The sequence below is a fragment of the Hemicordylus capensis genome, chromosome 2 (genome assembly GCF_027244095.1).
Source record: "Hemicordylus capensis ecotype Gifberg chromosome 2, rHemCap1.1.pri, whole genome shotgun sequence".
Lineage (NCBI taxonomy): Eukaryota > Metazoa > Chordata > Lepidosauria > Squamata > Cordylidae > Hemicordylus > Hemicordylus capensis.
The window spans coordinates 130,939,691-130,966,214 of NC_069658.1; the positions used below are offsets into that span (position 1 = coordinate 130,939,691).

Genomic DNA, 26,524 nt, shown 5'->3' on the forward strand with positions numbered 1-26,524 from the left:
GCCTCCAGTCTCAACACAGCATCCGTGATGCATCTGGGTATAATAAAGAGAGCTCTTAAGAATCCAGATTGAATCTTTTCAAGGAGACCAAAGTTGGGATAGGGGCTCTGTTGCACTCCATATAAAAGTTGTGCTAGTGACTTAGCAGCAACAGTTTAATAACCATTGGGGAAAACCTCCTCCCTGGGCACGATGGAATCTTAGAATAGCCGCCACACTTCTTTGGGCCAATGAAGAAACATATTTGACTTGTGCCATTTTCTTCCCATTGGCTGGAAAAACAACGCCTAGATATTTAAAACACCTTACTTGCTCAACAGGTTGGTTATCAGTGTATCATTTGTGAACTTTTGGCCTGGTGGTGGAAAAACAACATTTATTTGTTGTTCACCACCCTGGGGACTCAGAATGAAGTTTGATATATAAAGGCAGATAGATAGATAGATAGATAGATAGATAGATAGATAGATAGATAGATAGATATAAAATCTCTCCATTCACATCTTTTCCTGGCAGTCCAAACAGGTTCCATGACCTGTTGTGTAGTCTTCATGACAAGGTTTGCAATATCAAAGCTGGAGAAAAGGTACTGTATTTAACAAAAAAACTCTTCCCATACTTCTGATTGAGTCCTAAAGTAACCAACTGAGTGGAGGATTGCTATGAAACAGTAACCTCATGCAGATTCAATTTCCATTCCTGTATATGTTCTCTCTGCTGAAGGATGAGGTGCATTCTTTGGAGTTGCAGTGTTATATAGAGGAGACATTCTTTATGTTCCACAGAGGTGTCCAAAATAAAGAATATACCTACAACATAAGTAATATTTAGCAAACACGTCAAAAAGAATTATTTCTGACACTGATGAGCAGTGGAATGCTAGTGACAGGTCTGGGACTATGTTCATTTTACTTCTTTTCTCTCCACTTGGAGAACATTCTCCATAGCAGGCCCTTTCCTCTCAATGTTTGAATGAGAAATATCAGTTGTGGTCATGCTAGCTGCACTATAGTTCTAAGCAGCAGCTGCTACTGCTGACTCTGAAGAAATCCGCCATGTGAATTCTTTACTGGCCTTCAGGAGAGCCCTTAAAACCTGTTTGGCCTGGCCTTCCAGGGCTTTTAAATAGTTAACTGGTTTTAATGTGATAACCTGGTTTTCAGGGTTTTTTAATTGTTATGATTGTTTAATTGCTGTTTTATGATGTTTTAATTAATTGTGTTATACTGTGTTATAATTTTTGTTTTAATTAACTGATTTTAATGGTTTTGTTTTAATTGTAAACCGCCCTGAGCCATTTTGGAAGGGCAGTATAAAAATCAAATCAATCAATCAATCAATCAATCAACAAAAATGGGAGCTCTTTGTGCAGCACATATTCTTCCTCCCACTTCCCCTTTCCATCCCGGCCTGATATAGAACTAGCAAGACAGCAAACTGGCTGGGGCTGAAGGGGCAAGCCAAGTGGTAGTACCCAACACCTGGCTATACACCCTACCCTTTCAATCCTTATGCCTTGGTTACAGGAACCTGTTTTGAGTTGTCACTGAAATGTGACATAAAGAGAAGGTGAGGTGTACCCCTCCTCAGGTGCACATCTGAAGAACGTCAAAGGAAGCCAAACGAGATGAAATGTCTCAGAGGAGTTATGTGGATCCCTAGACTGCTGTCAGATTTTGCCTGAGGCAAAAAACATTAAAGTGACTTTGGAGGTCCCTCCTCATTCAAACCATTTGGAGGATCTTGAGGGAAATTGAAAGAATCTTTGATAATGTATGACTGTCAAAACTTTTCAGGAGCATTTAGCACAACGTTTTTCAAAAGAAAAAAAAGTTGGCCCCAATCAGTAAAAAGACAGCAGAACCCACACTATAAGAGAGGACAAAATTATCTATAAATGCACAAACAATAGTAAACATCAACAGACTGAACATATCATAAGTTAGCTAAACTGGTGATTTATGGATATTTTAGTGAAATTTCATGATTTTAATACCAGCTTGGATTTCTGAAAGCATAAAAATGCTTTCAGCGTGGTGTAGTGGTTAGAGTGCGGGACTAGGACCGGGGAGATCCAAGTTCAAATCCCCATTCTGCCATGATACTTGCTGGGTGACTCTGGGCAAGTCACTTCTCTCTCAGCCTAACCTACTTCAAAGGGTTGTTATGAGGATAAACTTAACTATGTACACTGCTCTAGGCTCCCCGGAGGAAGAGCGGAATATAAATGTAAAAATAAATACATAAATACATAAAGAAAAATAATTTTAAAAAATAGGAAGGAGGACTTGGAAGCCAAAATGCTGTCACCAATGCTTTTTAACATCTACATGAAACCGTTGGGTGAGGTCATCAGGAGGTTTGGTGCTGGATGTTATCAGTATGCTGATGACACCCAAATCTACTTCTCCTTTTCATCTTCAAGAAATGGCACTCATTCTCTAAATGCCTGCCTACAGGCAGTAATGGGCTGGATGAGGGATAACAAATTGAAGCTGAATCCAAGCAAGATGGAGGTGCTCATTGTGGGGGCTCAGAATTTGAGGGGTGAGTTAGATCTTCCTGTGCTGTATGGGGTTACACTCCCCCAGAAGGAGCAGGTGTGCAGCTTGGGAGTACTCCTGGACCCAGGCCTCACCCTGGTATCTCAGGTGGAGGCCATGGCCAGGAGTGCTTTCTATCAGCTTCGGCTGATTTGACAGCTGCGCCCATTCCTCGAAGAGGATGACCTCAAAACAGTGGCGCATCAGCTGGTAACCTCCCGGCTTGACTATTGCAATGCGCTCTACGTGGGGCTGCCTTTGTACGTAGTCCGGAAGTTCCAGTTAGTTCAGAATGCGGTAGCCAGATTGGTCTCTGGGGCAACCCGGAGAGACCATATGATGCCTGTTTTGAAACAGTTACACTGGCTGCCGATATGTTTCTGGGCAAAATACAAAGTGCTGGTTATTACCTTTAAAGCCCTGAACGGCTTGGATATCTTAGAGAGCGCCTTCTTTTACATGATCCCCACTGCACGTTAAGGTAATCTGGGGAGGTCCATCTCCAGTTACCACCAGTTCGTTTGGTGGCGACTCAGAGGTGGGCCTTCTCTGTAGCTGCTCCTGGGCTGTGGAATGCACTCCCAGCAGAAATTCATAATCTTAATTCTTTACTGTCCTTCAAGAGAGCCCTTAAAACCCATCTGTTCGTGCTGGCCTTTCAGGGTTTTTAATTAGTTTTAATTGTTTTAATGTTAACCTGGTTTTCAGGGTTTTAATTGTTTTGATAGTTTTATTGTTTTTTAAGATGTTTTTAAATTGGTGTTTATATTTGTATTTCTGTTTTAATTGTTTTTAATGATTTCTGTTTTTTAATTGTAAACCACCCTGAGCCAGCTCAGAAGGGCGGTATAAAAATCGAATAAATAAATAAATTAAATTAAATAAAATGTCACCACAGTTTCCTAAGTTGTATTTGTATTCTGTTTTGTTTGCCTTGAAACGTCACTCTGGTGCAATTTAAACTAAAAAATTCACACAGCCTTCTGTACTGTGTCCATCCTCACCATCCTCACCAGACAGAACTGTTCTCTCAAACAAATGTATCTTGTAATAAATCTACTGGAAAGATCAACAGAGAGGTTATATTCTTCCAGTGCCATATTTGATGAGCCAAAATGTAGAGCTACAACACCTTTCTAAATCTCACACTATTAAGCACCAGGAACTAGACAAAGGAGAAGATATCAAACTGTGTGTAGTCAGGGTGTGTGCACAGAAGATAACAAAGTTATACTCAGGTTATCTCGCAAGCAAACTAGACAGGTGCCTCACGTTTATCATTGGGGTAACTGAGCATTAGCTGAAACTGAAAGTCTAAAAGGTAGGCTTGATTTCAACTTTGCATGACTTACAGTGTTGATTTTAGAGACCCAGCCATCTGTCACTGTGTGCAAAGGTGTTTCTTCTTGTAATCCAGATGAACATGAGCTCCAGTGACCAGGTGCAAAGAGGGACAGAAGTCTCACTGAAGGAAAATCAGATTAGATCTTCACATAGCTTGATCAATACATGTTATTATAATGTGATAGGCTAATAGGGATCAACAGGAATCAAGTGCAGTTAGGGCTTTGACCTCTGTTTGCTCGGGTGAAGAATGGTTGTGACACTTTCTACATAACTGAGTGGATCCAAGCTAGCTGAGCTCAGAGAATAAACATATCTGATCACAGAGAACAAGGTTGAGAAAGATATAGCATAAACAACATAAGGGAGGAGGCTAGAAATAAGCAATAATAAGATGAGATTCAGGGAAGAATCTATGTGAAAGGGGCATGGATTAATTATGATATGAGGCTGATGGGTAATAGGAGAAGACCACCAAAAAATGGGTAGTCACAAGGAAGAACACTTGGTTGGAATAAGCCAATAATAAAATACATTACTGAATATGGTATTCGATTCTGTAACACTGGTTTAACAGGAGAACTTTATTACAGGCCTGCAAGTCTTCAGGCCATTCACACATACCTGAATTTGGAGGGGAAACCCAATGGGATGTAGCACATTTGGTCTCTAGCGATTTGTGGCACTCCCATTTGCTACTCATTTGTTGTCCGATGTGAGCAAAAGCATCCCACAAGTTGCTAACTTAAACATGTGCAGAAACATTGCCCTCTGTCAGGAGTAGAAGCTTAGGCTGGTCCCATCACTGGAAGACCAAGTCACTCTGGAGCATGGGCTTACGGAAGCCAAAAATAATCTCATAGGGTGAGTACTGAATAGTGGAATGCTGACTAGTATTGTAGGCAAAAAATAACATACAGAACTTTTAAATCTTAATCATTCTGGGTCTCACTGATGAGAACCCTAAGCTTGGAATCAATGGTCCGTTTCACTCACTCTGTGCCCCCATTGCTCGCAGGATGGGCCACACTAGTCTTCACCTTGGTAATCTGGAGCTGTCGGCAGACTTCCTGGAGCAGCCAAGATTCAAATTATTTCCCTTGATCACTGCATATACAGTTTGAGAGTCCAAACTGCAACACAACGGATTTCATAAGTGCATCAGTCACCATCTCAGTCTTTTTATTTTTAAGAGGTTGCACCACAACATACTTTGAAAAAGCATCATACACCACTAACAAATACTGATTCCCAGGTGGTGTTGCAGGATTCTATTTGAATAAATTGCCAGGGCTTAGTAGGCTGTAGCATTTCCCCTAAAAGAGTCCTCTCCCGCCCCCAGCTGGAGCTTTCTTACGCTGGCAGGTGAGTCTAGACTGCACTCACTGCTTAACATCCGCCACCTTGCCAAGCCATAAGAACTTGCCTGAAGCCTGGTCAAGGGTCTTCTCATACCCTAAGTGACCTGTCACATCATTATCATGCAGGTATTTGAGCACTGTCCTTGGCAAAGAAATCAGCATGATAATTTTGTGTCCCTCATAAACCAATAAATTTGTTACAGGATCAATGGATAAGTGCTTTTGGGTGGAGCTGAACCTCCCTAGCCTAGGTCTCCTCCATTGAAGCTGTTGATGGACTATGCACAGTTCAGGCTCCCTACACTGTTCCTAGCAAACATCTTTCCAGGACCAGTTGGCATCTATTTTCACTGTTGCTATACAGCTGAGTATCGGCCACCACATTCTGCTTGCCAGGTTTATGGTGAATTGTGAAGGTGTATTCTGACAGTTTGTGGATCCAGCACCACATGCGACCCTCCAGATTGTGTTTGGTAAGTAGCCACTGCAAAGCACTGTGGTCTGTGTACACCGTGCATTCTGTACCAAATAAATAAATTTGGTATGTTTGAAGGGCCTCCACAATAGTTTAACACTTCAGCTCTGTTGCGGAATACTGGGTTTCTCTTCCATTCAAATTCTGGCCCCCCAATGCTACCAGCCGGCACCTTCCCCACTATCTGTCTGTTCTAAGACAAAGCCCAATGCCACTTTGGTGACATCACAGGTGACAATGAATGGGCGAGAAGGATCTGGAAACTGAAGAATTAGACCTTCCTTTAGTGACTCAAATGCTCTCTGGTGTCCAGCATCCCAGGTGAAGCAATTCTTGGTGATATGATACAAAGGTGCTGCTTTCTCAGAGAAGCCTTTCACAATATGTCTGTAGAATCCACAGAAACCAAGGAGTCATTGCACCGCTTCCAAATTTTCAGGTGCTGGCCACAATTTAATCACATCCAGTTTCTGGGGATGAAGCTCCAGCCCTTCCTTATTGACAACATGTCCCAAAAATGTGATGTGACTTCTTGCAAACTGGCATTTCTTGCCCACCATTTTAAAGCCAAACTCCTTGAACAGGCTGAGAATCCTTTCCAGGCCCAGCAGATGTTCTGTCTACATTTTATGAAAACAAATGAAGTTGTCTAAATAGGCGAAAATAACATCAGCCTTCAGCACCCTAGTAAGATCATTTACAACTGTTTGAAAGGTACTTGGGGCATTCATAAGTCCAAAACGCATCCTGCAGAAATGAAAGAGTCCACAGAGTGTAACAAAGGCTGTTTTTTCCTTGTCATTGGTGCCACCTGAATCTGATGATACTCAGAGACCTTATCAAAACTGCCAAAAAAAAAAAAAAGGCTCCTGACATTTTATCCAAAGTGTCTGCCATATTAGGAAGTGGGTAGCTATCTTGAACCATTTGTTCATTTAGCCATCTGTAATCAACACATATTTTCAAATCTCCATTAGGTTTCTTTACAGTCCCTACTGGAGAAGCCCAAGGTGATTAGAAGGTTCTATCAATCCGTCATCCAACAATTAAGTTTTCCTTCACTGAGGTCTGATATGCCAAAGGAATCCATCTGACTGTGAGACATGGAGGCTGTCTCACAGTCATACTCCCAGGCTGAAATACAATCTTACAGTGCTCTTGGTCATATCTTCCAATCTCTTGATTGAGGCCTAAAAACACACTTGCATATTTCAGGAGTGTCTGTTCCAGTTGTTTTTAGCAGAGCCATCTACCAGCTTCTGTCAAGTCAACACCCAGTTCTCTTATTGACATAGCAGCTGCACAGTCCTTAACCTCCACATCTTGGAGGGGCACTGAGACACCTATTACTTCTGACATTGTCCCAAATGACTGATTCTTGGTGAGTTGTACTATATTTCCTGATCTGTCACATTTAGTGCTCTAACCCAAAATTCCCCTTTAAGCCCATCTTGAAACAGGGTCCTGCTGAGCATCAGCCCTGGATGGATAGTGCTGGGCTCAAACATTCCAGTCCATTCTTCACCGCAATCATTTACTTTCAGGGGTATCAGGGCATCATGTCTAGGGTTGACCAGTTTATTCTAGGCCACTACAGGATGTATGTCCACCCAACCACCAATATGGCTAGGGAGAGGTCTCCCAATAGCCTGGAGTCTTGCTCCCAGACTGCCTGATTCCCCCTAGCATCCACAGCCAGGAAAGGTAGCTGAATATTGTTAAAAGCCAAATGTGTTTTACTAACATTCCAGGCATGGTCATGATGCCCCTGAAGAAAATCCACCCCAAGAACAACTTTACTTGAAATATTGGCAGTGACTACAAAGGTCCCAGTAGAGAGCCCAAGTGCACTGTGAGTTCAACTGCTCCTGTTGCTGGCAGTGGCTGACCACTGATCGTCATCACCTTAACTCTAGCTGTGTCCACTGTCATTCCCTACAGAGGGGGTGTTCTCTATGAACGAGGCTTATTTCAGAACCAGGGTCCAACAACATAGGAGTTTCCCAGTCCCCAATTTACCCTTTTCAAATAACAGCAGGAGCCTGGACATCCCTTCTTTGGGCTGTTTCTATTGCTGCTGATGGTGGCCCTTCTGCAACACAGCAGCTTCTCATTTCCCTGAAGCAACTTGCCAGAGCTGGGGCAATTCCTCTTCCTGTGCCACTTTCCCCTGCACTTTTGACAAATATCTTTTGGTTGGGGAATCCCAGGGGGAACTGCTCTTGGTTTGCTCTGCCAGGACTGATTATGGAGTGCTTGTACCTGGGCCTTATCTAACTGCTGAGCCACCACGTCCACGTCCACCAAGTTGTTCCTGGAAGACGTCCAAGTTGTTCCTGGAAGACTGAGGATTGCATGTAAGTGACACACTGGAGCTGGGTCTTAACAGCAGACATCTTAAAGTAAGCACTCATCTCCACTTCTCATCTACTCTACACACAATAGATTAAGTAGATTTATCTAGAATGGCATCTTCCTTAATCAGCAGCTCACCTGAGAGGCCATTTATGAATTGGCTTTTTACACAAGAGTCTTTCATAGCTTGCCACTGAGCAGAGGCCCCTCTCTGCATAGCAAGTTCTACATTTGGTTGAGCCAGAATGGCTTCAGGGGGAGGGGCATAGCAAGGTTCTTGATCCCGGCGGCTGGGGGACAACATTCAGCCAGGGGGCCTTCATCGCACAAAGAGTGTGCGTGCCCCAGAGCCCCAAGCCACACTCCCTGCATCTGATGTCAGATGCAAGGGGGCGGAGCAACATAACCCCCTCCCCAAGCCTTCCCCTCCCCGTTTCTTGAACTCACCATTTGGTGAGCCTTTCGGTGTGGGAGGGTGGCCACCACTGTGGCCAACAGCAGCGATGGTGTGGAGCCGGGCTGGGTGCGGGGCCACTGGGGTTGCCATCATCCTCTGCCAGGGGCGGCGGCAGATCAGGGCTGGGCAGCCCCTACTCCAATGGCTCCTGCATGGTGGCAAGGGGGTGGAGTAGTGGTGATGGGTGGTGTGCTGGGAGGAGGAAGCGCAGGGGGAGGAGAAAGGAAGCCCAGCGTGCTTCTTCCCACCACACAGGCGCAAAGCACCGTGCACCCCAGCTGCAGGGCACCGGTGCCTGGCACGGAAAGGACAGCAGCGGCAGAGCACACCCCAAGCTTTGTGGGACCCTTGTGGGACCCCGACCCTCCAAGCCTGGGGATATTTGTCCACCCTTGTCCAATAGACACTACACCCATACTCAGTGACGTCCTCGCCCAGGAGGACAAGGAGCAGAAAAAGCTCTATCAAAGTATCTCTGCAGCACACAGATACACATGCAGAGGTCCCAGCCTCCTCCTAGCTTGCCATTCCCTCCACTATCGCAAAAGGGCCAAGGCTCTTTCATAATGGCCCTTCAAGTGTAGACAGAGTTGCCGATAGGAGCCATGATCTGTACTTGGCAGCTGCAGGTAGTTCGCTTTGGCATCAGCCTCCAGAAAACCGTCACAGTACTGTGCAGCCTTCTGATCAGTCCACTTACAGACGCAAGAAGGTCAAAATCCGTCAAGTACTCATTGATCAAAGGCCCATCTTCAAGACCAGTAAATTTCTTCTCAGGCAATAAGGCTTTTGCCATCCCAAAGCTGCTGCCACTAGTTGTAATACTGGTTTAACAGGAAAACTTTATTACAAGCCTGCAAGTCTTCAGGCTATTCACACAGACCTCACTTTGGAGGGAAAACTCTCTCAGAATAACAGCAATAGAACATAAGAACATAGGAAACTGCCATATACCGAGTCAGACCATTGGTCTATCTAGCTCAGTATTGTCTTCACAGACTGGCAGCGGCTTCTCCAAGGTTGCAGGCAGGAATCTCTCTCCGCCCTATCTTGGAGATGCTGCCAGGGAGGGAACTTGAAACCTTCTGCTCTTCCCAGAGCGGCTTCATCCCCTGAGGGGAATATCTTGCAGTGCTCACACATCAAGTCTCCCATTCATATGCAACCAGGGCAGACCCTGCTTAGCTATGGGGACAAGTCATGCTTGCTACCACAAGACCAGCTCTCCTCTCCAACAGAAGAGCTAAGACAAGATACAGAACCTTACTAAATAGTAAAGCATGGAACCGTACCACCTACTGGTCGGCGGTGTTACTTATACAGTCATTAAAATTCCTATAAGGTGGAGCTATAAAGGTGTGTCTCAATAAGGGGGCAGAGCTGGTTGTTTCTTTCAGTCCATATATTTGTGTGTATGCTGTCTTTCTATCATAATTCTCTAATGTTGCAATCTCTTTTGTGGCTGCATACTGCTACTTTAAACTTAAAATGGTGCAATAAATGTTACAAATGTCACTTTATTTCCAGTCTGTGTATTATTCTCTGGGCATAGAGCAAACAAATGGAGGGGGCTCGGATTTTGTCTTGCAGCAAACGAGTTGTTTGCCAGGCTGCAGCTGCACATTTATTCTGCAGGAGCTTACTAGCGCTTCTCCATTGTGTACTTTTTACTCGTTGTGTAAAAGAGGGCGTTTTCAGCAGATACAACTTGGCATGCAGAAGTGAGAAAGGCAACATTTCCTGCTGAAATTCCCTTGCACACTTACCTGAGGAAAAGTCTCCTTAATAAATATTCATTGGCCTAGTGCATTTGAAGGTACAGAGGCTCTTCACACGATTAATGTGAAGAGCCTTTAGGGGGTTTGCGGAGAGAGCGGGCTTAGCCCGCTCTCCGCGCAGATGAGCAGACAGTCTGCTCTGGGTGGCTGCAGCAGCCACTCACACAACTGCTGGCTCCATCACGGAGCCAGCCAGGACTGGGGAGTTCCAGCATGCCCTGCCGGAAGCTCCAGCATGCCCTGCACAAGCATGCGGGGCATGCTGGAGAGCCCCCCTGAGCCCGGAGGCTGCTTTTCAGCCTCCCGGTCGGGGGTCTACTCATGAGTAGCCATGCCGCAGAGCCGCACCGTGCCGCGTCTACTCACGATTTAAAACACCGGGTTTGTGGAGCGCTCACTCCCCAAACCCGGTTTAAGGGGAGGGCTACTGAAGCGGGGTAGCCGCTTGTAAGCTGCCGGGCTCGCCTGCAAGCCCAGTGGTTTACATAAGCAGCAAAAATCGGGCTAGGCTCTCCTAGACCGATTTTTGCTGCTCATGGGAATAGCCTCACAGGAACCCAGATCTCCTTTGCCTCTGATCACCCTACATGACAACAATCCGAAGCACACAGCAAAATTGACCACACAGTGGCTGAAGGAGAAAAAAGTGAACATCCTCATGTGGCCCAGTCAGAGCCCAGACCTAAATCCCATAGAAAATCTGTGGGGAGATTTGAAGATAGCAGTCCACCAACACCTACCATCCAATGTGACCGAACTTGAACAGTTCTGTATGGAGGAGTGGGCAAATATTGCTCCGTCTAGATGTGCAAGGTTGATAGAGAAGTATCCCAACAGACTCAATGCTGTTATTAAAGCAAAAGGTGGTTCAACAAAATATTGACATTGGGGGGTGGTGGTCCTTTTTCAATCTCAATAATTCTTGTTTTTTATTTCTGACACTTTTTCTGGACTGTAATTGTGATGTTTTTCAGTTGGATGTTATAGGTTGCATTGGATAAGTACAGCTGGTGAAGGGAATTTTCTTTGTGTTTTCATTTCAGGATGTAAGGGAACCAGAATTTAAGGTCTATCAAAGGGGGTGATTCTTTCCAATACCCACTGTACTTCAAGACAACTTTCAAAAACATTACCACTAAAATCAGAAAGAAAGAAAAATAATAGATCACTTGAAGTTAGTCTGAGCATTGACTGAGTAAAGTTTGTATGCACACAATCATGAGCACATTTTTTTTAATAACCTGTGTTACAATCATCCTTTTTTGGTCATAATGTCCCAAGGAGGAGCAGGTTCCTGAATATGTAACCATTGTGAACAGGGTTTCAACATTTCAAGAGGATTTCAAGCTTTTCTGACTGCTGGATATCAGCTATCAACAGTGTTCTCTCCTCTATACAACTCTTAAATGGGCCTCCCTTTAAAATTGCTTACCTTGAATGTCCCCTCTTTTTATAAAGGTCCTGGCTATGGCTATTAGAGATCAGCTCCAGCTATTTCTCCCTTCTGGTAATGTGTACTGGAACAGACCACTCACTTTTAAAAGATCCGCCATCATTCCACTTCCAGAAGCCAGTGGACCATCAAGCTTTTGCTTGTTCTCCCTGTACCGCTCAGCTCCCTCCAGATACTTCCTCTCGTTGCCTTTAAAGAGCCTCTGAAGACCTTTTTATTCACCAGGTGTTTTTAGTGTACCTCCTGTTGTAAAAATCTGTTGAAATTTTATATGTTTAATGCATTATATAAAGTAGAACCTGTGTTCCACCAAGCCAAATACTCACCAGCCATGTATTAGGGCCTGTTAGGTAGGTACTCAAGACCTCCCTCCATTTTGCCATCCCTGAAAGACAGCAAAAACAGGATTTCTTTAGACAAATTAATAAAGGATAGCTTATGAATGGCTTTATGGAACCTCCAGGTTCAAAGGTTCCTTCTGAATGCCAATCACTGAGAGCAACAGTGGAAGAGAGCTAATGCCCTTCTATCCTTGACCACCATGGAAAACAGGATGCTAGACTTGATAGACCTTTGATCTGATCCAACAGGGTTGTTCTTCTGTTCTGGTGGGACACCATTCATGGCTGGTAGGCTGCATTTGGTGAGTCACAAGTTATGAATGCCTGACATAAAACGTCTTGAGTACCAACTGGAGAAAGAAGGTAGATGATGTGGGCTAGCAAACTGAGGTTAAGACCAGACAAAGTGGAGGTGCTGTTGGTCAGTAGGAAAGCCAGTTGGGACTGGGTGATTCAAGCAGCTCTGGATGAGTTCGTACTCCCCTTGAAAGAGCAAGTGTGCAGCTTGGGGGTGTTGCTGGACCCGGCTCTGCTTTTGGATGCTCAGGTGGAGGCGGTGGCCAGGGATGCCTTTGCACAGCTTCGGCTAGTGCACCAGCTGCATTCCTTTCTCTAGAAGGCAGATCTGGCCACGGTTATCCATGCCTTAGTCACATCGTGGCTGGATTACTGCAATGCAATGCATGGGGCTGCCCTTGAAGAATATTTGGAAACTCCAGTTGGTGCAGAATACAGCTGCCAATGTTCTCTCTGGAACTGCTCGCTTGGAGCATATTACACCTATTCTGAAAGAGCTGCACTGGCTGCCAATTTGTTTCCAGATCCAGTTCAAGGTGCTGTTATTACCTTTAAAGCCCCTAAGGGCTAGAGCCCTGGATACCTGAAGGACCACCTACTCCCAAGGGGTTCTGCCCATCCAACAAGGTCACCAGAGGGGGCTTTGCTCCATGTGTCAACATTGAGAGAGAGGCTAAATTGTCATGCACACCGGACAGGGCTTTCTCTGTTGTTGCCCCCAGGCTCTGGAATGCTCTCCCAGTGAATGCCCACTCTTTGACATCTGTGGCTGCTTTTAAAAAACAACTAAAGACCTGTTTATTTGTTCAATATTTTATTAATTTATTAATTTATTATTATTTACATTTATATCCCACTCTTCCTTCGAGGAGCTCAGAGTGGTGTACATGCTTATTTTTATCCTCACAACAACCCTGTGAAGTAGGTTAGGCTGAGAGATACCTGACTGGCCCAGAGTCACCTAGTGAGTTTCATAGCTGAATGGGGATTTGAACTCAGGTCTTCCGGGTCCTAGTTCAGCCACTACGCTATGCTGGCTCTTTTACACCTTAGGGGTTGCTAGGCCTCTCCTGCTTCTACTGTCTTTTTTATGGTGGTTGTTTTGGTGTTTTAGTGTTTTTATTGTTTAACTGATTTTAATGTTTTAAATATGATTTTAATGGAGTTGTGTTGTATTTCAATTTTTGTAAACTGCTTTGGGATTTTATGAAAGGTGGTATTGAAATTGAACTATAAACAAGTAAATAAACAAATCAACTATTATTATAGTATAGCCAATTTAAGATTTCCTTAAAACATAGTAGTCAGATTCCAGGTTGGCCTGGACAACATAGGAAATGATTGCATTATTCTATGTCCAAGACAATTTTTGTTCTGTATGTAAAATGTCAAAGAATAAAACTATACAATGTTGTAGCTTATGGGTTCTCCCTTCTTCCTGGGAAGGCATTATTAGTCTATAGGTATGATAGCCAGAGAGAAATTTACCGTTCTTCTGTTTTTACCATGCCTAATATGTTGAGTTCTTAGCTGTGCCTAGAAAGGGCAATTTAGCCAGGATATCTAAAAGAAACATTTTGGATGATGTTATCTGAATGGGAATGTTATTGGTTATTGTCATATTTAGGTTATTGTTCTACCATTGCCCTTCAAGGAGAGGTGCTCTTACCCTTGGACTTCCGGGCCGAAGTCGAGGGCCTCCACAGCCCTGGGGCCCCCCAAATCCTCTTTAGTCTTTCCCGGTAGTGTGGTTGCTTAATTTGCAGGGGAGGGGCCCAAAGGCCTTTAGGTCCAGGCTCAAAAATTACCTAGGTGCACCTCTGCCTTCAAGATGGCATCCAAAATATTCCAGGATTTCTTCTTGACAATCTCCTGGATAGAGCAATTGTAAGGCATTCTGGTACTTCCTACACTATTAAAGTCATGCAAGAGTTTGCTCATCCACTGATTGTACCATACTTATGCACCGAGGCTGTTCTCATGAGCAGCCAAGCCCAGGCTTAGGAAGCCAAGCCTGGGCTTACCTGCCTGTGAGAACTGCTGGGATCTGTGCAGGGCCCAGTGGTGCTGCGATGCCAAACCCAGTGCTGAAGCCCGGCTCTTAGCAGCTCATGCTGACACAGAGATGGATGCCTAGAGCACCTGTCCCCTGGGGGAATCCCCCAGTGCACTGCACTTGGTGTGCAGTGCACTGTGGGATACTCAGAGGCTGGGATAACGAGTCCTGGCTTCTGTTTACCTGTGCTGTTGGGAGCAGCACAGATAGTCATCCGCACTGCTCCCGGCAACTTTGGTTATGTGGGTGCACAGTGTGCGTGCTTCAGGGGCTGCACATGATTGTCTGGGGGAAGGTAGTGTCGTGAACTGCTATCCCGGCTATCCCTACAGGATCTACAACCCCCGGAGAGAGAGAGTAAACAGAAAGCAGCAACGAAATTGGATGAAGGAAAATAAAAGGCTCGCAAAGAAAACAGTAAATGAATTAAGTCCCTCTGAACTAAAACTAGGTACCCCCCTCTAACAATAACTGAGTAATAAGTGGAAGAAAAGACAAAACAAGGAACGAAACAAGCAAAGGACAGAGAACAAGGAATTAAGGGAACAATACAGGGAAGTACAGACAAGACAAACTGGAACACGGAAAAGCTAGAATTCCAAGAGCACAGTATCTGCTGCCAGCGAAGTTGCAAACAGCAACTCAGTCATGAGAGACTGTTGAATATATATGGCTCAACAGAACCAGGAACCAATCAGGCTTTCCTGAGTCAGCAGTTTGGCTTTCTTCCCTGTTATCTCCTGCACCTGTGTGAGTCCCTCTGAGCCTGCCTCTTGATACTTCATCTCACTATAGGTGGAATCCCAGGCTCTTCCACATCAGAATTCAAGTCCGGCAGCTGTTGAGAATCCTCAGGTCCGGAGTCTGGTTTCTCTGCCAAATCTTGCTGCTGTGGCTCACTAGCAGGCGAGTCTTCCTGCTCTGAGTCTTCTGATTCCGAAGTCTGAGCCATGACAGGTAGGTTGTCTTCCTTGCCACCCATCCACCCACAAGCACAGTCATGTAAATAGCCCCCCAAATGTCCTTCATCCAGAAGGAAAGATAGACCAGAAAAAGGTAAACTGAAAATAAAAATGGTTGGAACAGAGAAAAAGAAGACAGATATGCAAACAGAAGTTACCATTCCACAAGTTCTGAAGAAGAGCAGTTCATTGACCTGCCCATAGCCACTGGTAAAAGCACACAGTGACTGACTTCAGTTGACCTCATTCATTGTGTGACTGCACCAATGTCCATGGTCAGTGAATCATCCCATTAAAGCAGCCACTCACTTCCCCAGAATTTGTAAGAACTGACTATAAAGGGGCATTACATTTGAGAAAGAAAACGTTCACAAAAATGAAGCAACGTGTGAGTCACGTGGGAAGTTGTACTACCCTTTGATCTCAGAAGATCCATATTCCATATGGCTAGGCTGCCCCTCTTCCCCCTTCTGCAGAATTAGCAGAATTCTGCTTTTTGACACTCCCTGAGACACTGACTGAGTGGATTTTACTGTGTCTCTTTGCTCTTTCTACATTTTGCTGCTACACTGTGGGTCTCAACTCTGCCAATACTAGAGATGTATAAAGATGTTTGGTGTAATGTGTGGCAGCATCATGTCCAAGTTCAAGGCAGGGGATTTGAGAAATTGGAAACAGTAGGATTGCCTTTTTGTTATTGCTACAGAACTTGCTTCTTTTTTTTCTCACTTTCTTTCTTGGCTTCCTTTGTATTACTTTTGCAATGACTTAAAAATATGAGCCAAGTCCCCCCCACCCCCCCAAAAAACCTGATCCATACAGGCTGAGATTTTGGGGGTAATGTCTAACTTAGTGTGGCATAAGGGGGGGGGGTCAGAAGTGCCAGCACCCCCAAAAATATTATTATTTAATAGATAGATAGATAGATAGATAGATAGATAGATATCTTTATTTCTGTCATTGACCAGCAATAATAACCAGACAACAACTACCAACAGTAATCAGATGGTGAGTTCTTTATGAATTTTACAAACTACATAATGGAACTTGGCCACATTCCAAGACATTGAGTCTTTAAAATTTGACAACAAATAATCTAAATAAAACTCATCGGTGTGGCCAGGAAATTCCATGAAAAAAGAAGAAATAAAATTAATTCAGATATCCTTGTAAAATGTACAATAGAGTAATACATGGGCTGTTGTTTCTATATCTCCTGAACCACAAGGACATAAGCGGCACTATTTAACTATACACACCTTTATACAAGGGACATAGCAACATGACAGATTTGATCATCATTTCCACTTCCTACAGAGCCCTGGAAACGGCAGTTGTCTGAGCAGGGGACTAGGGGCTTCTGAGAACTCTCAGCATGCACACCAAATGATTCTTCCCAGCATTATTTCAGGGAAGCCAGGACAGTTAAACTAGTATGGATAGTATACAATTGTCCGATGGATTAGGACAATAGATTACAACAGTTTCAGGTCATTTTCAGCAAAATAGCTCACTAAGACCCAACACCATTTTGCAAGCCATATGTCACATATGAAGAACTGAGAACTAAGTCCATGGCAGATGAGATCTGAACCCAAGTGCCAAGTGAAGCCTCTCAGCCAACGGCATCTTGGCTCCCATGGTTGCTGCTTTATGCACATATATTTCAAAACAATAGGACTTATTTCTGAGAAAACACACATAGGACTGGATCACAAGTCATCACAGTGCTTTCCAGTAAAACAGCTGGTGACTTGTGAATCCTACACAGGCTGCAATCCTAACCATACTTACTAAAAAGTAACTCCCACTAAACCCAGTCACTTGCATCTGAGTAAACAGGCATAAGATCAAGTCTCAGAATCTTCAGTTCTATAAAATGTTGATTAACCAGCAGAAACACAGCCCAGTCTGATGCTCTCAGTTTCTTTCAAAAACAATATAAATTACAATATAACTGCAATTATAATATAAACATGTAGATTTTTCTTCCAGAATTTCTCATTGGTTTGCCTTTTGAGTTTTTGTCATCAGAATATGTTCAGAATGAGCCATGGTCAGAAGAATCACTAATATCTAGCCATTCCAAACCACATCACCAGCATACATGACAGATTTTTAAAGGTTTTAGCAGAGAGAGAGAGAGAGAGAGAGAGAGAGAGAGAGAGGATGGCTGACTTATATTATGGTATACTGTCTTCAGTATCAGTCACAAGAGGAAATCATTGGCTTATGTCCCCGATGAAAACCCAGAGATATGAATGATAGAATAAATGGATCTTTCCCATGAAACTCACATCAGAGATCAAAAGGTGACTACATATCAGCAAAACCAGACTCCAAATTAAGACCAAACAGAGGACAGAACGTTTTCAAGGAATTTTAGCTGCTGGGAAATTTGGAAATAGTTAACAAAAGAAGGGTGTGCCCCCAACCCCCATGCCCACAAAACCCATTTGTCATCAAACTTGGTCGTTTATGTGGAAGAGAAAAATAGCTTCAAGGGAGGGGGGGAACCCATAACATAACCCAAAGCAAACTTTATTTGCATCATGATACAGCACATTTCTTAGTACTGAACGCTGACATTCAGAGTCATGAAAAGACATAAGGATATGAGAAGAAACATCTTACTGAGGAGACTAAAGTCTATCAGATCCAGCATAATGTGCTGGATTCTAACATAGCACTCTGTGAAGAATTGTGGTCATGGTATAAACACTTTCTGGTCACAGAAGGACCTTTTCCCCTTTCTAAGGGTGTGGGGGGGGGCTTGCAGTAGTCCAGCCATAGTAGCCCAAAGATCATTATAGTTTGATCCCTGATTTGCTTCTCGCAGAAGCCCTATTCAGATATTATATTCAGCACATATACAGTCTGTGTATATAGGCTGAGAATGAGGGAGGGGGACAGAGAAGGGGGGGGAGCCAAGAGGGATGAGGGAGGGCCGAGAACGAGGCGGGGGAGGGGGGAGAACTAGAGGCGCAGAGGCTCTGTGCCCAGGCCAGCTAGTACAACATAATGTCTGAAATGTAGCCACACTGAGCACCTTCCCACAGGTAAGTGTCACAGAAGGCCTTTCCCATACTAGTCTTCTGCAAAGGAAGCAAGAAGAGGGAAGGAGCTCTTGTATGACATTGCTTCTTTCCTCAAGTACAGTGAATAATGTGAGGAAACACTTGACAAACCAGGACAGCAGAAGTTAGAGCAGGCAGGCCAAGTGGATAATACCCAGAAAATGAGAGGGCGCCATAGGGACCTCAGCCTTTGTCTTCTCACTTTATGTGAGTGGGGCTCTGGCTGCAGAAGTCAGGAGAAAATTATACATGCTGCTGTTGGCCTAGCCTGTGCTGTTAGGCTTGTCGGCATCCTAATACTTCCCCACTTCAGGCAGTAAAATCATGTTCTGTCACACAGCCAGTACTGGGATTGTTCTGCTTCAGCTAGGCAGAGTGAGGGCATTCTTACAATCACTGGAAAGTGGGCTAAGGGAGTTTAGCCCGCTTTCCAGTCATTGTGAGAACCAGCAGGCGAGCCCGGTTGTTCCCTGGCGGCTAGCCCACCAAAGCAGCCCTCCCCTTAGCCCAGGTTAGCAGAGTGAGCACTCCACTAGCCTGGGCTTCCTGATTGTGTATTGCCGCAACGTGGCTCTGCGCCGCGGCAACCCCCGCCAAGAAGGCTGCAAGCAGCCAGCCGGGCTTGGGAGGTCTCTCCAGGATGCCCCACGCACTCGCATGGGGCATCCTGGAACTTCTGGGGGCCACACGGCCCGCAGTCCCCGCAGCCCCCACTGGCTCTGTGACGGAGCCGGCAGTCATGTGGGCGGCCAGTCTGGCTGCTGCCTTGATCGTCTGTGGGGAGAGCGGGCTAAGCCAGGACCCCCTTCAGCGGGTCTCACTGATTGTGAGACTCGCCTCATTATGTTAATTGGTATGTTGCCCCCTAAACTGTGTATTTGGGACTGTTTTAGTTTCGCCTCTGTACAGCTGATAGCAATTGATGAGGCCTTGCTTTTTGTTATCAGGCAGTGATTAATTAAGCCTAGTCTACCCTTTTTAAACTATCCTTCTGAACAAAGCTATGTGCAAAAGAACCTCTGCCCTGGAAAGGTCTGGCCTTGTTTTTTTCATTTCATCTGCCTGATTCAAGCCTTCTTAATTTTCCTTCAGCCTTCTGTATTTCCAACAGTTTTAGTTATGTTTTCAATAAAACTGAAGATTCTCCATCTGAACTTGTGGGACTAGATAAGAATTTAGCTACATATGGCCTAATGTGTGCTGAAACAGGGGTGTAACGAGGCTGGAGTGGGCCCAGAGACAAAATTTTAAAATGGGCCCCTCGCTGATACACACACACTCACTTCACATGTGACTTGCCTCTGGGGGGCCCCTCGAGGCGTGGGGGCCCCCAGGCAGCCGCCTCCCCTTGCCTAATGGTAGTTACACCCCTGTGCTGAAGCCAGAACAGGGATCTGCATACCTGGTGTGCAGACCCAGATTCTGCACATCAGGTCATGCCATGGGAGCCATGAGCACCTATGACTGAATAGATTCAACACCAACTTGACTTGCCAGGTGCTCTTCTACTTCTGCCTGCCCTTACTCTGTCCCCTTGGCCCCACAGTGGAGCTGGTAGCGGTGGGAGAGAATCCTTCCATATACACAAGTACATAACATAGCTAAGAAACAGCCCGACTCTAATTCGTTAACGTTTGCAAGTTGCAAAAGTCCCCTGCATCATTTTATTTTATTTATGATGCTAGTAATTCACTTTTCAAATGTTGGGCTTTAGCAGTGCAAGATTCATGTTGGGCATTTTTTTTTAAAAAGGTAGAGTCAATTTTTAAAGACAAAATTGTGAACAGGTCAAGAGGTAACAACTGTAGCAAATTATGCCTTGCTGAGTTCTTTTCATGCTACTTGATGGAGCCCTGATGCACATTTCAATGTGGGAAACATAATAACTGTCTACAGGTGTATGCAGCAGGTTTTGCATGACAGAAACAGAGTCTTACTCACAGCTGGGAACAATCAGTTTTGTCTGGCTCACCAATGGTTTCATTTGGATTTGAACTACTGAATGTCTGGGAGTATTTTATTCAAACTTGTCTAACCTCCCAAGCCTATAGAACAAAGGGAGAAACTGAACACCAATTTTCCATACCTTTTTTTTTTTTTTTGGTTATTGGAAGGGCTTCCTTCTTTCAGCAAGGAGAAACCTTCCCCATACCTCATTATAACAAGTTGTCTGCGAACTGAGGTGTGGTGCTACCTCTCTCTCTGCCTTTAAGCCGCTCTTCAAAATTCAACTCTTACACAAAGCCTTTGGCTTAACTACCCTATTCCTCACCTCTAACCAAAATAAAGTCTGACATGCATACAGCTGCATTCTCTTCCCACACATTCTTATCTCCCCTGTTGTTAAAACTTAGATTGTATGCTCTGTTTTCAAAGCAGCTCCATTTGGGCTTGAAGCTTCTATTTTAGACAAGCAAGACGGTCACATCAGACAGGGGCTTGGGCCTTGAAACGTCCGCAGCCCTGCAGTCTTAGTGCTCTTAGGTGAAATGTCAGCCAGTCTCACAAATGAACTCCTAATGCTTCCAAAACACTCCAAACACCTATCATGCCAGCAATAACAAGCAAAACTCCATATGTCCACCCACATGGCTTCCTACCCTGCCCTTTAGGGAGTTCGCATGGAAACAGTGGCCAACCTTGACACTCCATATATAGGAAGCTCTGGGAACCTCACTTTGGCCAGATATCAAACAGCTGCAAACTGTGAATGGAAGTCACCCAGTGTTGCCGAGTCATCATCTTAAGACAGCACATACATATACACACGTGTATGTGTGTGACCTAGATTCAAAGAACTGCAGTTTTTAAATGTAATTTACATTTTTTTAAGAGGAAAAAGAAGAATATCTCTGTTGAACCCAAGCAGTATAAGAAATAAAAGCTCGTGTAAGATCAGAAGCCAAAAATAAGTATGGGAGGAGGAGGAGGAGGAGGAGGAGGAGGAGGAGGAGGAAAGAAGAAGATGAAGACGATGAAGAAGACGTAAAAGGATCCCTTCTTTGGGAGGCTCAGAAGCTTTAATGCTTTAGCAGTTGTTAATGTAAACCCCTGCTAACTTGGCAAAGAGGCACCTTTTAATGTGGTGAGTCTCTTTATTTAGTAGGGGGAGAGTAAGTGGCCCTCCCCACCCCCAGCACAGTACTTCCAGTGACTGTTGCTGGTGTCTATCTTATGTTTCTTTTTAGATTGTGAGCCCTTTGGGGACAGGGATCCATCTTATTTATTTGTTTGTTTGTTTTTCTCTGTGTAAACCACCCTGAGCCATTTTTGGAAGGGTGGTATAGAAATATAATAATAATAATAACAACTATTCAACACCAATGAAACAAAACAGGCCTACAAGAAAGAACAAGTCAAGAACCGAGCAGAAAAATGGAAAAATAAGCCCCTGCATGGTCAATATTTACACAATATAAGTGGAAAATCAGACATCACCAAGACCTGGCAATGGCTTAAGAATGGCAACTTGAAGAAAGAAACAGAGGGTTTAATACTGGCTGCACAGGAACAGGCACTAAGAACAAATGCAATAAGAGCAAAAGTCGAAAAATCCACAACAAACAGCAAGTGCCGCCTTTGTAAAGAAGCAGATGAAACAATGGACCACCTAATCAGCTGTTGTAAAAAGATCGCACAGACTGACTACAAAGAAAGGCATGACAACGTAGCAGGGATGATCTACTGGAACATCTGCAAAAAATACAAGCTACCTGTAGCCAAAAATTGGTGGGACCATAAAATTGAAAAAGTTGAAGAAAATGAAGATGCAAAAATATTATGGGACTTCCGACTACAAACAGACAAACATCTGCCACACAATACACCAGATATAACTGTAGTCGAGAAGAACGAAAAGCAAGTTAAAATAATCGACATAGTAATACCAGGGGATAGCAGAATAGAAGAAAAAGAAACAGAAAAAAACCACAAAATACAAAGATCTACAAATTGAAATTGAAAGGCTGTGGCAGAAGAAGACCAAGATAATCCCCGTGGTAATTGGCGCCCTGGGTGCAGTTCCAAAAGACCTTGAAGAGCACCTCAACACCATAGGGGCCACAGAAATCACCATCAGCCAATTACAAAAAGCAGCTTTACTGGGAACAGCCTATATTCTGCGACGATATCTATAACCATTGACAATAAAATTCAGCCATCCCAGGTCCTTGGGAAGGACTCAATGTCTGGATAAAACAAACCAGTCAATAACACCTGTCTGACTGTGTAAACAAGAAATAATAATAATAATAATAATAATAATAATAAATTCCTTCAAGGCTACATGGTTGTTAAGAAGACCTTTTTACAGGCAGCCTCATATACAGCACACTGTATTTTTTCAGTCTGGGTGTAACTAATAGGTATGAATCATCATTGGCCAGGAAAGGTTGCAAACTGGCAAACTAGCCTAATCTAGTAAAATATCATACTGGCTACTACTACCACCTCAATATCCAAAGATACCATCAGATCTGATACCACCCCCCTCCCCAAACTATAGGTCTGAGTCTTTAGGGAGAGCACAACCACCTCCAATGGGTTGAATATCTATTCCCAGATCAGATATATTACAAATCCGTAGTACTTTTGTCTTCTCTAGATTATGGTTCAGTGTGTTCACTTTCATCCAGTCCATCACTGGCTCCAATCACATGACTTCTGCTGCATTGATGGAAAAGACACAAAGGTCATTCACACGAACAAACTGATAGGTGGAGGGGTGGGGGAGGCAGGCTCCTCCTTCTCTCCTCCCAGATGTCCAGCGACTTTTCCTTGCTCTGCTGATCATGCACCCACACGAGCGGCACAGCAGCAATCGACAGAGCTGAGATCCTGGTGGTTCTCACAACCAGCCCTTCCCAGGCTAGCGCTGCCCTACCTGGGTAGGGCTGGATGTTAGAATGTCCTCATAGTGTCAAAAGTATTACTATGTTGATGATACCACACCACAAAGCTCCAGACAACCTCACCCAGAGGCAGAAAAATAGCATGGGAGACAAGATGGCACCCCACAAGCCAAAAGGAGGTCAAGTACCATCTTCTGAGATATGTCCTCCAGGAAAGATCTTCTTCCTTGTCCCATCCTAACAGGTAATCCAGAAGGGTGCTATTATTTGTTTATTTATTTGTTTATTTAAAAAACAAAACTACAGTGAGATCTAGGAGAACTTGAAGGGATATGGGGAGTTGTTGGGAAGGCAAATTATTTACTTTTTTGCCTGCAGTAATGTGCATGGATAGATTCTGGCTTGGTGCCAGATATGGCTGCTATCACATTAAGTATGAGATAATTAACTTTCATGAGTGCAGTAGACTTAAACGATAATGTATTTTTCCCTTCAGCAAATATTGACACTGTATGGTCTACTAGTATCAACAGTGCAATGACATGCTTTATTGGGTCATAGGCAGCTCTGATGGTTTTAGAATTTGAGGAGTGAAACCTCCATCTATCTGCCTTTTAAGTAATTATATTTTATCTGGCTGCAATCCTCCAGCCCATTAGGCTTCAGTGGGATTTAATGGTTTCAATGGGATTTAAGCAGTCTAATTGTATGCAGGACTGCAGTCTCTAATATATTTTAAGTTTAGAATGCAAGCACTGAAATATTCAAATGGGGTCGAGGTATCTGGTGTTTTATGAAAAGGGATCTAATCTGAAGATTTGTAAAAGCTAGTGTTAAAAACACATGTACTGTCAATGAACATGCAGGTGCTCAAGCTGCTACAATACCCACTGTTGAAGTATTTAGCCCAATTCTATGCATGTTTACTTGAAGTAACTAACTCCTGTTGAGTTCAATTTTGTACTTACATTATTTAAAATATTTTCACCCTGCCCCTCCAGCATACTGCTGCTTGAAGCAGCTTGCATTTGTGGGGCTTAGTCCCAAATAAGAGTGCAGCGTTATTAGCATATGCGCGTTGAATTAGTAAAGAAAAACAAACAGGCCACATTGTTCTTTCCTTGCAAACGTGCAAATGCTTGGGAAAGTAAACTGTTCCATGAGCAGGAAGGTGTGCTTGAAATCCATCACAAGTGGAATTTGGATTGAATCCTGAAGCCCCACAAGTTCAGCCTTACACAAATCCACAGAGCATTTGTTGAAATCAATGCAAATACACCCAGGAAGAAACTAAGAAGTGTTTAGGAATTAGCATTAAATCCGCATTTCTGCAAAATGTGATGCAGGGGCAATAAAGATGCACAGACAATGATTGTTTTAAGTACTACAAATCCCATGTTGTTGTGGAAGACCTATATTTATTTTATTTGAAATATTTCTATACCACCCAAAACTTGCATCTCTGGGCGATTTACAATTAAAATAATTTAAATCATCAAATCAATTAACAATTAAACTCATTTAAAACATAGAAAACATTTAAAACCCAATATTAAAAATATCAAAACTATAAATCTAATTAAAAGCCTGGGTGAATAAATGTGTCTTCAGTGCCTTTTAAAAAGTTGCCAGAGATGGGGAGGCTCTTATTTCAATAGGGAGCACGTTGCAAAGTCCAGGGGCAACAACGGAGAAGGCCCATTCCTTGTAGCTGCCAAGCGGGTTGGTGGCAACCACAGGCGAACTATATGAAACTGACACGTGCAAACATGCATGCACCATAAGGGATCTGTGGAATGTTGATGTCTTGTTTCCTGCTTTTGGGTCAGTGGAACTCTGGCTACTATCAATATATAATTCACCAGCTCTTTAGATTTTATTACCTTCAGTAAATATTCCCAACAATGCTAGCTGAGGATCTATTTTAATTTCCCGATTAATGATTTTACCCATTTATGCAAATACCAATTCCCAAAAGGTTCTAATTCTTTGGTACATCCACCACAGATGAAAATATGTGCCCTTCTCATTACAGTTGTTCCAATAGAGCATGGATTTATTTTTAGTAATATATGCCAATTTCATGTACCATCTATAAATTATTTCAAGATAATTTTCTCTAATCTGAGCAAAGGATAAAAAATAGAGGTTTAGAAAGCCAAATACTATCCCAAACCTATCCCAAACATCAATTAACATTTGTAAATCATTTTCCCAAACTGATTTTAATCCAACCAATGGTGAGATCTTATACTCCAACAGAATAGCATGAAGTTTGGATGTTAGTCCTTTAGTTGGTGTAACAATATCTAATATTAATTTTTGAAATACAGTAAGTGTCTTTTGGCTGCTTGGATATTTTGTTCAGAAGAGGGGGAAAACACAGTTGTATTAAATGTACCTAAGATTAAAATCTGAAAATCTTGTTTTATCTGTTCCAAGGAAACTAACATACCATTACAGTACATATCTCTCACTCTGACCCAATTATCCTTTACTCTGTTATGCCCTCCAAATATTTCCACACAAAAAGGAAGATCTACAACTATAAGTGTAGATCTACCAAATATAAGTGGTGAGGTGGAGCGGGGGTGGGGATAAGCAAGATTGCCATCCTCCCCAAATCTCCATAGTAGACTTTAAAAATGGATTAGAAGTAGAATTAATGATCTTTTTGATAAAGTCAGCATGAAATGGCAAACTTTTGATCTGTTTCTTAAATTCACCATGGAGTTCCAAGGAAAACCATAATGTAGATTCTATATTGGCTACCATTCCCACAATATTTCTCATCTGTGAAGCTTCATAATACAATTTAAGGTTGGAGATACCCAATCCACCATAATCTAATTTAGTATTGCAACAGCTGCCACAGCAACACCCTTAGCAGCAAGCATAGTCATAAGCTCAACTAGAGCAACTTCCTCCTTTGGGCTCCCTCTCTCCCTCCCTCCCTCCCTCCAACCAATGGGGCCACAGTTGCCCATTACAACACTTGCTTTGTCTGATAACAAGCCAATCAAGAAGCAAGGAGATCACAAGCCAGTCAGAAGCTAATGTCAGAAAACCAATCAGCAAGGGGAAAACAGGCCTCCAAAATGGCACTCAAAATGTTGAAACATTTTGACTCAAAATGGGGTTGTTTTAGTCAGAGCTTGAAATAGGCCCTTTATTT

General features: G+C 43.5%; 1 long non-coding RNA gene across 1 annotated transcript; it reads right to left on the bottom strand.

The window, feature by feature from the left end:
* Positions 1-582: 582 nt before the first annotated feature.
* On the bottom strand, positions 583-5,007 carry LOC128343411 (uncharacterized). Its single transcript, XR_008315518.1, has 3 exons — positions 4,884-5,007; positions 3,896-4,008; positions 583-809 (listed from the first exon to the last, which is right to left on the bottom strand). It is a non-coding gene; the product is annotated as an uncharacterized LOC128343411 (long non-coding RNA).
* Positions 5,008-26,524: the final 21,517 nt, after the last annotated feature.